This window comes from Malaclemys terrapin, chromosome 1 (assembly GCF_027887155.1).
Source record: "Malaclemys terrapin pileata isolate rMalTer1 chromosome 1, rMalTer1.hap1, whole genome shotgun sequence".
NCBI classification, from domain to species: domain Eukaryota; kingdom Metazoa; phylum Chordata; order Testudines; family Emydidae; genus Malaclemys; species Malaclemys terrapin.
Genome location: NC_071505.1, coordinates 139,761,143 through 139,772,787, shown reverse-complemented (window position 1 = coordinate 139,772,787; position 11,645 = coordinate 139,761,143).

Below are 11,645 nucleotides of genomic sequence, written 5' to 3'. Positions count from 1 at the left end.
TTAACTCAAATTGACTTTCAAATAATTAACTTGAACTACCACTGGGCCAAAAACTCTTGTCTAGACAAGCCAGAGGGGGTTTTAATATTACACCTACATTGGTACAACTGCTCCTCCCCCCAGTACAACCATACAGACAGGGCCTGATTTGAGACTGGATCACCAGCACTATTGCTTTCCAAAGAGTCTGATAATCTGGTGAGAGCTCAGTCTTTAAGGAACTGGCCTTACTGGGGAATTTGGAATCTAAACTGGATCTAAATCTGCTGCCAACTGCCATACTAGCTCTGTACTTTAGAAATTAGCGAGCACGGGGCTATGAATTTGGACCTGTATCTGCATTTAAATTAATGTATTTATACAAAAGAAAAATCCACTAATATCAGACTGTATCTTTCTAATTGGGGCTGCGGGAAGACATAATGGATGGACAAACTTCCCGCCATGGGGTTCTATCACTGAGATATTTACCAAGCTCAGATCTATAACAACTTTTTTAAGGAAGTAGGACAGATTAATCATCAATTGTTTCTTTAAATGAGTTTGAACCACACATGCCCCAACTAAATTAATTACAGCATTGTTCCCTGCATCCCGGGTCCTCGAAGTTGACATCCATTTTTCCTTCATTACTTTCTTTACATTCCTCGGTCATCCATGGATAGTCTACATGCTCAGAATTTATGTCCTCCGCAGATTTCTTTGCTTCCTCACAGAAAAAATGACTTTCTGACAGGGCAGCAAAAGAAAGCCACAACAGTGGTCATGTGACCCTGCACGGCAGTATATTTTGGTTGTCCAGGGTAACTGGCAGAGAGAGAAATTACTGTGGGGCAGGGGGTAGGACTGGGGAAGACCTGGCTGGTGGCTCCTACTCTGCGCCAGGCTCAGCTGCTAGTCCCGGCTGGGCTGGGGAGGACAGGATTTCCTCTTCCCCTGCACGGCATCTGGGATTGTCTCAGACCCATCCCCAGATTTCTCCCCGGCTGTAGGCAGCTCTGCAAACTGCCCCCACCCCCGTCCACAGCGCTTCCTGCACTCATAGCTCCTAAGCTACAGGGAAGGGATCTCTATGCAGGGAGCTGCTCCCCCATCCGCCCAACCCCCGTGCATCCAGACCCCCTCATACCCAGACCCTTCCACCGAGCCTCACCCCCCCCACACACCCCAGAACATTGCCTGATGAGCTCCACTCCTCCTGCACCTGGACCACTCCGAGGAGCCACCTGTGCCCTACCAAGCCCTTGCCAGCTCTTCAGAACAACACTCAGGTTTTGCTCTGTGTGTGTGAAACATGTGTTAAGTTTGTGGTGCTATATACATGATTTTTACTACTATGAGTCAGAGATGGGTGTTAGGTTTTAACAGGACTAAGAACCAATCAGGTTTTGGATTCTCCAGCAAATTCACAATGCTTGTTACAGTCAGGGCCGGCTTTAGGCCGATTCAGCCGATTCGGCTGAATTGGGCCCCGCGCCAAGAGGGCCCCGCGCTGCAGCTATCAACCCCGCCCCGCCCCCAGCTCACTTCCCCGGCCCCTCCTCCCCTCCCCTGAACGCCCCGCCCCCTCCCCTGCTTCCCGCGAATCTCTGATTCGCGGGAAGTCTGAGACGAAGCAGGGGCGGGCCAGCAGCACGAGGTAAGCTGGGGTGGGGGCAGGAGAAGGGCTCCGGGGAGGCGCGCCCATCCCGCAGGCCCCAGCGGCTCTGGCCCGGCTTGGCTCCAGCCCGGCCCAGTCCCCGCGGCTCGGGGCCCCCCGTCCCCTCCGCGCCGCGGCTGGGATCCCCCCCCACCCCCGGCGCGGCTTCCGGGGCGCGGCTGGGATTCCCCCCGGCGCGGCTCCCGCGGCGCGGCTCGGGTCCCCCCGTCCCCGGCCCCTCGGTGGCGCGGCTCGGGTCCCCCTGGCCCCCCGGCGGCGCGGTGCGGCTCGGGCCCCCCCAACCCCCGGCGCGGCTTCCACGGCGCGGCTGGGACCCCCCGGCGCGGCCCCCGCGGCACGGCTCGGGTCCCCCCGGCCCCCCTGCAGCGCGGCTCGGCAGCAAGCCCCGCCCCCAGGAATCGGGCTCCGCTCTTGGTAAAGCCGGCCCTGGTTACAGTCCTCTACTCCCCCTGCCTGCCTCCCCTCCCCTCCCCCCCCGCACACTGCCACTCACTCTCTTTTTCTCCTTTCTCCATTTCCTTATATGAGCTCCCTCTAATGTTCACAAATATGTACTGCATTTGCTCGCTCCTACTCTTTCCATTCGACTTTGATATAGCAAGAGCAAACCCAGATCCTTTTATCTGAACCTATACTTTAGTCATCCAGATAAAACAGGACTCCAGCCAAAATCAACCCTGCCATTGGTCTTTGGGTAGCAAAACCCAAACCAGACTTCCTCAGCCTCTCTCTTTTAATAATTAATCTTAACAACAGAACAGGAGGGCGGGGAGAGTGACTGGTACTGTATGGAACAGATGTGATGGGAAGAGGCAGCAAAATGTGTGATAGGAAATTTAGACTCTGTTTCCCAGCTTGCTTTAATAAATGATCTGGAGAAAGGGGTAAAAAGTGAGGTGGCAAAGTTTGCAGATGATACTAAACTGCTCGAGATAGTTAAGACCAAAGCAGACTGTGAAGAACTTCAACAAGATCTCACAAAACTAAGTGATTGGGCAACAAAATGGCAAATGAAATGTAATGTGGATAAATGTAAAGTAATGCACATTGGAAAAAATAACCCCAACTATACATACAATATGATGGGGGCTAATTTAGCTACAACAAATCAGGAAAAAGATCTTGGAGTCATCGTGGATAATTCTCTGAAGATGTCCATGCAGTGTGCAGAGGCGGTCAAAAAAGCAAACAGGATGTTAGGAATCATTAAAAAGGGGATAGAGAATAAGACGGAGAATATATTATTGCCCTTATATAAATCGATGGTACGGAGAATATATTATTGCCCTTATATAAATCGATGGTACACCCACATCTTGAATATTGCGTACAGATGTGGTCTCCTCATCTCAAAAAAGATATACTGGCACTAGAAAAGGTTCAGAAAAGGGGAACTAAAATGATTAGGGGTTTGGAACGGGTCCCATATGAGGAGAGATTAAAGAGGCTAGGACTTTTCAGCTTGGAAAAGAGAGACTAAGGGGGGATATGATAGAGGTATATAAAATCATGAGCGATGTGGAGAAAGTAGATAAGGAAAAGTTTTTTACTTATTCCCATAATACAAGAAGTAGGGTCACCAAATGAAATTAATAGGCAGCAGATTTAAAACAAATAAAAGGAAGTTCTTCTTCACACAGTGCACAGTCAACTTGTGGAACTTCTTACCTGAGGAGGTTGTGAAGGCTAGGACTATAACAGCATTTAAAAGAAAATGGGATAAATTCATGGTGGTTAAGTCCATTAATGGCTATTAGCCAAGATGGGTAAGGAATGGTGTCCCTAGACTCTGTTTGTCAGAGGGTGGAGCTGAATTGCAGGAGAGAGATCACTTGATCATTACCTGTTAGGTTCACTCCCTCTGGAGCATCTGGCATTGGCCACTGTCGGTAGACAGGATACTGGGCTAGATGGACCTTTGGTCTGACCCAGTACAGCCGTTCTTAGGTTCTTATGTTTGTTCTTAATTCCAATGAGAGGAAATAGCTGGTTGATTTATTTCTGCATTTCAAACAGGTTCTGAAGCCCACTGAAGAAAGGATCCCCCTGTGCAAGCACATCCTGAAATGTTCTGTTTGCTCGCTCCCCCAGCTCAGACCTCAGCACTACTCTGAAACAGCTGTGAGCTGGACAGGTGTTCTGGTTAATGGGACATGCAGAGAAGCACTCGATGCATACTATGGTGTTTTGGAAACTACCACATTACCCAGGACATTATCACATAAAATTCATTGGTATTACAGATGGGCTCAAGTGGCATAATTTCCATCTGGATTTTGAGCTCTCTTCCTCAAAGTCTGAGGAGTGTTCAGAGCCAAGCTTTTGGTTCAGACATAAATAAAGTAGAGTCATTTGAAAAATATAGATGCAGGGCGAGGTTGGGATTTCAGCCACCCTCAAAGTTCACAGAGGGTTGGTTCAGACCAGTCTCTAAAGTCATATTTAAATAGTGTAATGCTATTTTCTGACAATAATAGGCAGAACCTGAGATACTGCCCAATAGAAATCAAAGTCTCCATTTTGTAAGAACAAGCATGTGTCAGTAAAATGCTGTCCATCTACTCACTTTTCTCCTGTGGTTAGTGACCTCCCCTTTACTTTTACTAGTGTTCATCCTTCTCATCCTGCTCGACCTCACTGTGGCTCTCAGTGCTATTGACCACTCCAGCCTTCCTCCAAACTTCTCTAGCTCTCTGGTCTCCTGGGGAGAATCATGCCTTTTTTGGCTGCTATTTGTGCAGTGCAGTTTGACACAGAATTTGCATATTCCCCTTCCCTCTCCCTTTATGTGGCTCTGTCATTAGCATATTCCTGCTTCTAGCTTCTCACCCTGGTGTCTTGGACTGATAGCCTCACCTTGGGCTATCCGCATCTCCACATCTCCCTCAGCTCACTTTCATCCCTCCATCCGACAGCTGTCTGTCTGCCTGGACTCCCTCATCTCCTGGCTACACTGTAACTTCCTGCTACTCAGCGTGTCACAGAATGAACTCCATACACAGGGCACCAGCCTGCAACCCAGGAGATTTGGATTCTGTTCTTGCCTCTGCCACTGACCTATTGTGTGGCCTCAGGCAAGTCACCTGTCACCCTGTGCCTCAGTTTCCCCATTTGTAAAATAGAGATAATGATACTCACCCATCTTTTTAAAATGCTTTGAGATCTATGAATGAAAACTGATAGATAACTGCTGGGCATTATTGCCAGCTTAGCAGTCCCCTAAGACTTTAAATTTGCTCAACAGGTCTAGAGTCCTGACCTTAACCATTTCTTTTCCACCCACATGGGCATCCTCTGTCAAATGCCTATCCCCAAATCCAAAGCACATGCACAAATCAGTCTCCCCTTATTCTTCCCTTTGCTGAAATCTGTATTCACATGGTAATCACTTCCTAACCTGCTCACAATTTTCTCTATTGTATTCTTAAAAAGCCATGCCAAGCAAACCTCAGGGAGTCAGGAATAATGTAGCTGGATGACTGTTTGATGCCAGCAAGCGGGAAATCTTCATCTAGGAGTCCAGCCCGGAACTGTCTTTCTGGCTCTCTAAACTGTCTCTCAAGGTTCATTCTACCGCTCTGAATCCATTGAGTGAATATCCAGCAACAGCTCCCTTCTACCCCCTCCTTCTTCCCTCCCCCATTCCTGCTCCTCCCTTTTCCCCCTCACTATGCCACTGATCCCCCCTCACCTTCCCCTCCCTCCTTCCTGCCCTTCTACCCCCTCACTGTCACACTCACTCTGTTCCCTCCATTCCTGTCCCTTTGAGTGGGCCATCTTCCCCTGTTGTGTGTATGAGACAATTGCTGTCATTTAGCCATGCAGCACATATGTATTATTTTACCTCTCATGGCAATAAGGTTCAGGAGCAACGTGTGAAGGATGCCACATGAAGAACCGTTCTGTGTAGATTTCCATTCTGCTGAACTTACTGCACCAAAAGGCAGCTTTGTGGCCACCGCAGCATATTTTATGGCTTACCACATGGTGATGCTCTTGGACACAAGAACACTGTTCCATTGCGATGATGGCCAGCACAGCCACATTTTCAGAAGGAACCACTAATTTTGAGCGATTGTGTTATTTCGAACCCAACCTGATCTCATTATTAAGCTGAGACCCCAAAAATCAGAGGCTGTTTTCACAGTTTTGACCATGACATTGTGAACTCTTTACATGCTCAAGAAAAATCTTCCCTTTCCTTTTCTTTTGTCCCCTTTCTCTAGCATGGCATTTTGTCTCCTCCTTTGCTTCATCTTTTCTTATTCTTCCCTTTCTTACTGTCCTTTTGCCTCTTCCGCTTTTCAAAGTCCCTTTCTTTTGTGTTAGTTTCTCTCTCTTTTTACATTCTCCCCCCATTCACAATTGTTCTCCCCACACACACACACCTCTTTCACACTGACTTTCCCACTTCTTTCCTTCTCCTCTCTCTCTTCCCACTGGTCGCTTTAGAGTTTGCACTGCATTCAAATCCACGTGAAGTCCTAAGAGGCCCTCAACACAGCGGTTAGGTTTTGCTTGAAATTGCAGTCTCTCTCCTCCCTCAGCATTTGCTGCAGTCCAGTCATTTTGCATGATAACAAAAATTTCTTTTCTATTTCATTTTTCCTCATGACTCATTTTCCAACCATGCCCTTGTGAACTGGCAAGTGCAGCATTAATACACCATCCATTGCAAGAGCTCCAGTCCAGAATGGCCCACAGAATATGCTGCCTCTCCCTGGGCACCTGACATTGCCATGGAAAGAATTCAATGAACCCCCTCTAAAAAATTCTCAGGTAGAGATTCATTGGGAGCACAGTGCAGGCTTCACTTATTGGGTGTGCAATCTAGCAGTCAGAGCACAATGCAGCTCTGAGTGACACTGATAAGGCTGGAACATTAACAATATTAGAAAATACTTAATAATGATACTATGCTCTTAGGAAATGCTTTTCATCTGAGGATCTTTATAAAATGCTTCTCAAAGGGGAAGTGTCATTATACCCACTTTATAAATAGGCAAATAATTTCCCTCTCTGAGCCTCAGTTTTCCTAAGGTCATCCAATAAGTTAGTGAGAGAAATAGAAATACAGCCCTGACGCCCAGACCCTCCCTCTAAATACCAGAACATACTGGCTATTATAGTATTGGTAATACAAAACTATAGTGAAGCAAGCTATCTCTAGTGGTTAGAGCAGGGGATTGAGAGTCAGGACTCTTGGGTTCAATTCTCAGCTCTGACACTTTGTCCTGTGTGACCATGGACAAGTCACTTCTTCTCTCTGGTCCTGATTCTGCTCTCATTCACACTGATGTAATCAGGTATTACACCATTCTTGAGTGAGATCAGAATCAGTCCTTCTGTGCTTCACTGCAGCGTGATTATAGTGATACTGACCCAGAGGGACGTAGGGAGAATTAGTGAATGATTGTAATATGCTTTGAGATCCTCAGACGATTGGTGAGAGAAAACAGTGATAGATTGTCCCTCTCCAGCTTCTTCTGCTTATGGATCTCAAAGTGTTCAGTTAACATTATTAAATTTCAGCTGCCCTGTGAGGTAATTAAGTTAGGCAACAAATCCGTGGTCAGGTAATAACCCAAAAGATTATGGGAAAGAGGTACCAACTGGTAATATTACAAAAGTATAGCTGGGAAGATTACATTTAAATTATAAAATGCTGTAACCAGAAATATTGTCTCTACACGTGCCTTAACCACAAGCTAAAGGTGGTACGTCAATGGTAGCAAGAACCTACCCAGCCTATAGAATTCGGGAGCCCTTGTGTTCCCAGGGGACACAGACCAATAAGAAAGGGAGGGTTGATACTTTCATGAACATGCACAGAATGTAGCTATAGACAGAATCACAGTATAAAAAAGGGTGCCCAGAGCAGAAAAATTGAGCTTCCTATGGGCAACTCCAGCAGGAACCATTCCCATACTGATGATCAATCCCCGTGAGGGCCAGAAGACTCTGACACTATCTAGGAGGATGTGAGTATGTCTGTAGGTATAACTGGTACATGCATCCGACAAAGTGGGCATTCACCCATGAAAGCTTATGCTCCAATACATCTGTTGTCTTAAAGGTGCCACAGGACTCTCTCTTGCTTTTTACAGATCCAGACTAACACGGCTACCCCTCTGATACCTGGTACATTATACTTATCTTTAGGAATTGTATATGCTGTGACATTTATACCTTTGTTGGTAACTTTAATAAAACTACTGAAAGATCGATGCTCTTGTAATTGTATGTGTTATTTGCCTATGGTTTCATTTGTTCCTATGAACTAGAGATGGAGAACGAACAGAGATAACTCTGTTGAGCTTGAGACTGTAGCCGCCAGAGCTGAACCCACTGAAGTATGATTAACATTAAATAGAATAAAAGGCTAAAGCTGCTCATGCTACTTTGCTCCAATTCGGTGGCTTTTAAGAGGCCACAGGAAGACCTGTTAGAGTTAAAATGGATTGAATATGTCTTTGAGCCTCCAGAATAATGAGTTTTTCCCTTTTTTTACCATTTTGGATCCACATGAGATGCTGTTCAGTCAGACACAAAAAATGGGACCCAAATTTCATAACAGCTACATTCTATTGACAACATGTCAAGCTCTCAAGGGCTGTACCTAATTTCTAAATGGAGTTTAGAAATTATTTAATACAAAAATCACCTCAAAAACCTATAATATTTGCACATACTTGAATCTTCCTTGATAGATGTATGAAAATTGCTTGTTGGTTGAGTTCACCAGCAATTCAAAACTGCAGTTACAGGAAATAAAAATTATCCTTCAGTTCTATAAAGCCATCTGTAATTATCTAAAAAATTGATCTGATACTCTTGCACAAGGGTATATTCTGCTGGGAGATGAGGGGGTTAGTTTGTAAAACAAAAGAGGAAAACAGTGTGGGGGAAAAGCAATTATTTGTTCATTATATTAAAATAGATTGTGTCTGGCTCCTGCATAAGTGTGAAGTGTGTGGGAGACAAGGGCACAAGGAGCCCCTCATGAGAGACGGAATGCTCTCTTGCTAATGCTACCTGGGGCGTAAGCTTCCTCAGAATGGACAGGGCTGTGACCCCCGTTAAGCTGGCCAGATGCACAAGGAAGAGTCTGTTGCATCCTCTTAGAGGGTGGTGTAATGGGCACATTATCCCTCTGTGCCAGGGAGCTCTGGGATTCATAAGAACATAAGAAACATAAGAACAGCTGTACTGGGTCAGACAAAAGGTCCATCTAGTCCAGCATCCTGTCTACCGACAGTGGCCAATGCCAGGTGCCCCAGAGGGAGTGAACCTAACAGGCAATGATCAAGTGATCTCTCTCCTGCCATCCATCTTCACCCTCTGACAAACAGAGGCTAGGGACACCATTCCTTACCCATCCTGGCTAATAGCCATTAATGGACTTAACCACCATGAATTTATCCAGTTCTCTTTTAAACGCTGTTATAGTCCTAGACTTCACAACCTCCTCAGGTAAGGAGTTCCACAAGTTGACTGTGCGCTGCGTGAAGAAGAACTTCCTTTTATTTGTTTTAAACCTGCTGCCTATTAATTTCACTTGGTGACCCCTAGTTCTTGTATTATGGGAATAAGTAAATAACTTTTCCTTATCCACTTTCTCCACATCACTCATGATTTTAAATAACTCTATCATATCCCCCCTTAGTCTCCTCTTTTCCAAGCTGAAGACTCCTAGCCTCTTTAATCTCTCCTCATATGGGACCAATTCCAAACCCTAATAATTTTAGTGGCCCTTTTCTGCATCTTTTCTAGTGCCAGTATATCTTTTTTGAGATGAGGAGACCACATCTGTATGCAGTATTCGAGATGTGGGCGTACCATCGATTTATATAAGGGCAATAATATATTCTCTGTCTTATTCTCTATCCCCTTTTTAATGATTCCTAACATCCTGTTTGATTTTTTGACCGCCTCTGCACACTGCGTGGACATCTTCAAAGAACTATCCACGATGACTCCAAGATCTTTTTCATGACTTGTAGCTAAATTAGCCCCCATCATATTGTATGTATAGTTGGGGTTATTTTTTCCAATGTGCATTACTTTACACTTATCCACATTAAATTTCATTTGCCATTTTGTTGCCCAATCACTTAGTTTTGTGAGATCTTTTTGAAGTTCTTCACAGTCTGCTTTGGTCTTAACTATCTTGAGCAGTTTAGTATCATCTGCAAACTTTGCCACCTCACTGTTTACCCCTTTCTCCAGATGGTTTATGAATAAGTTGAATAGGATTGGTCCAAGGACTGACCCTTGGGGAAAACCACTAGTTACCCCTCTCCATTCTGAGAATTTACCATTAATTCCTACCCTTTGTTCCCTGTGTTTTAACCAGTTCTCAATCCATGAAAGGACCTTCCCTTTTATCCCATGACAGCTTAATTTACATAAGAGCCTTTGTTGAGGGACCTTGTCAAAGGCTTTCTGGAAATCTAAGTACACTATGTCCACTGGATCCCCCTTGTCCACATGTTTGTTGACCCCTTCAAAGAACTCTAATAGATTTGTAAGACACGATTTCCCTTTACAGAAACCATGTTGATTATTGCTCAACAGTTTATGTTTTTCTATGTGTCTGACAATTTTATTCTTAACTATTGTTTCGACTAATTTGCCCGGTACCGACGTTAGACTTACCGGTCTGTAATTGCCGGGATCACCTCTAGAGCCCTTTTTAAATATTGGCGTTACATTAGCTAACTTCCAGTCATTGGGTACAGAAGCCAATTTAAAGGACAGGTTACAAACCTTAGTTAATAGTTCCGCAACTTCACATTTGAGTTCTTTCAGAACTCTTGGGTGAATGCCACCTGGTCCCGGTGAGTTGTTAATGTTAAGTTTATCAATTAATTCCAAAACCTCCTCTAGTGACACTTCAATCTGTGACAGTTCCTCAGATTTGTCACCTACAAAAGCCGGCTCAGGTTTGGGAATCTCCCTAACATCCTCAGCCATGAAGACTGAAGCAAAGAATCCATTTAGTTTCTCTGCAATGACTTGATCGTCTTTAAGCGCTTCTTTTGTATCTTGATCATCAAGGGGCCCCACTGGTTGTTTAGCAGGCTCCTGCTTCTGATGTACTTAAAAAACATTTTGTTATTACCTTTGGAGTTTTTGGCTAGCCATTCTTCAAACTCCTCTTTGGCTTTTCTTATTACATTCTTGCACTTAATTTGGCGGTGTTTATGCTCCTTTCTATTTGCCTCACTAGGATTTGACTTCCACTTTTTAAAGGAAGTCTTTTTATCTCTCACTGCTTCTTTTACATGGTTTGTTAAGCCACGGTGGCTCTTTTTTAGTTCTTTTACTGTGTTTCTTAATTTGGGGTATACATTGAAGTTGGGCCTCTATTATGGTGTCTTTAAAAAGCGCCCATGCAGCTTGTAGGGATTTCACTTTAGTCACTGTACTTTTTAACTTCTGTTTAACTAACCCCCTCATTTTTGCATAGTTCCCCCTTTTGAAATTAAATGCCACAGTGTTGGGCTGTTGAGATGTTCTTCTTACCACAGGGATGTTGAATGCTATTGTATTATGGTCACTATTTCCAAGCGGTCCTGTTATAGTTACCTCTTGGACCAGCTCCTGTGCTCCACTCAGGACTAAATCTAGAGTTGCCTCTCCCCTTCTGGGTTCCTGTACCAGCTGCTCCATGAAGCAGTCATTTAAAGTATCGAGAAATTTTATCTCTGCATTTCATCCTGAAGTGAAATGTTCCCAGTCAATATGGGGATAATTGAAACCCCCCACTATTATTGAGTTCTTAATTTTGATAGCCTCTCTAATTTCCCTTAGCATTATGTCTTCTTGAGCTCTCCCTCAGCTGCACCATCCCCAACACAGGTCAGCTAGGTGCAACCTACCTCACAGCTGTTAGTGTGTTCTTGGACAAAGGCCCAGGAGCCAGACATTTGAATCCAATCTCTGCCACGGATCCCTTCTGGGGTAGGGGTTTCTATCTGTG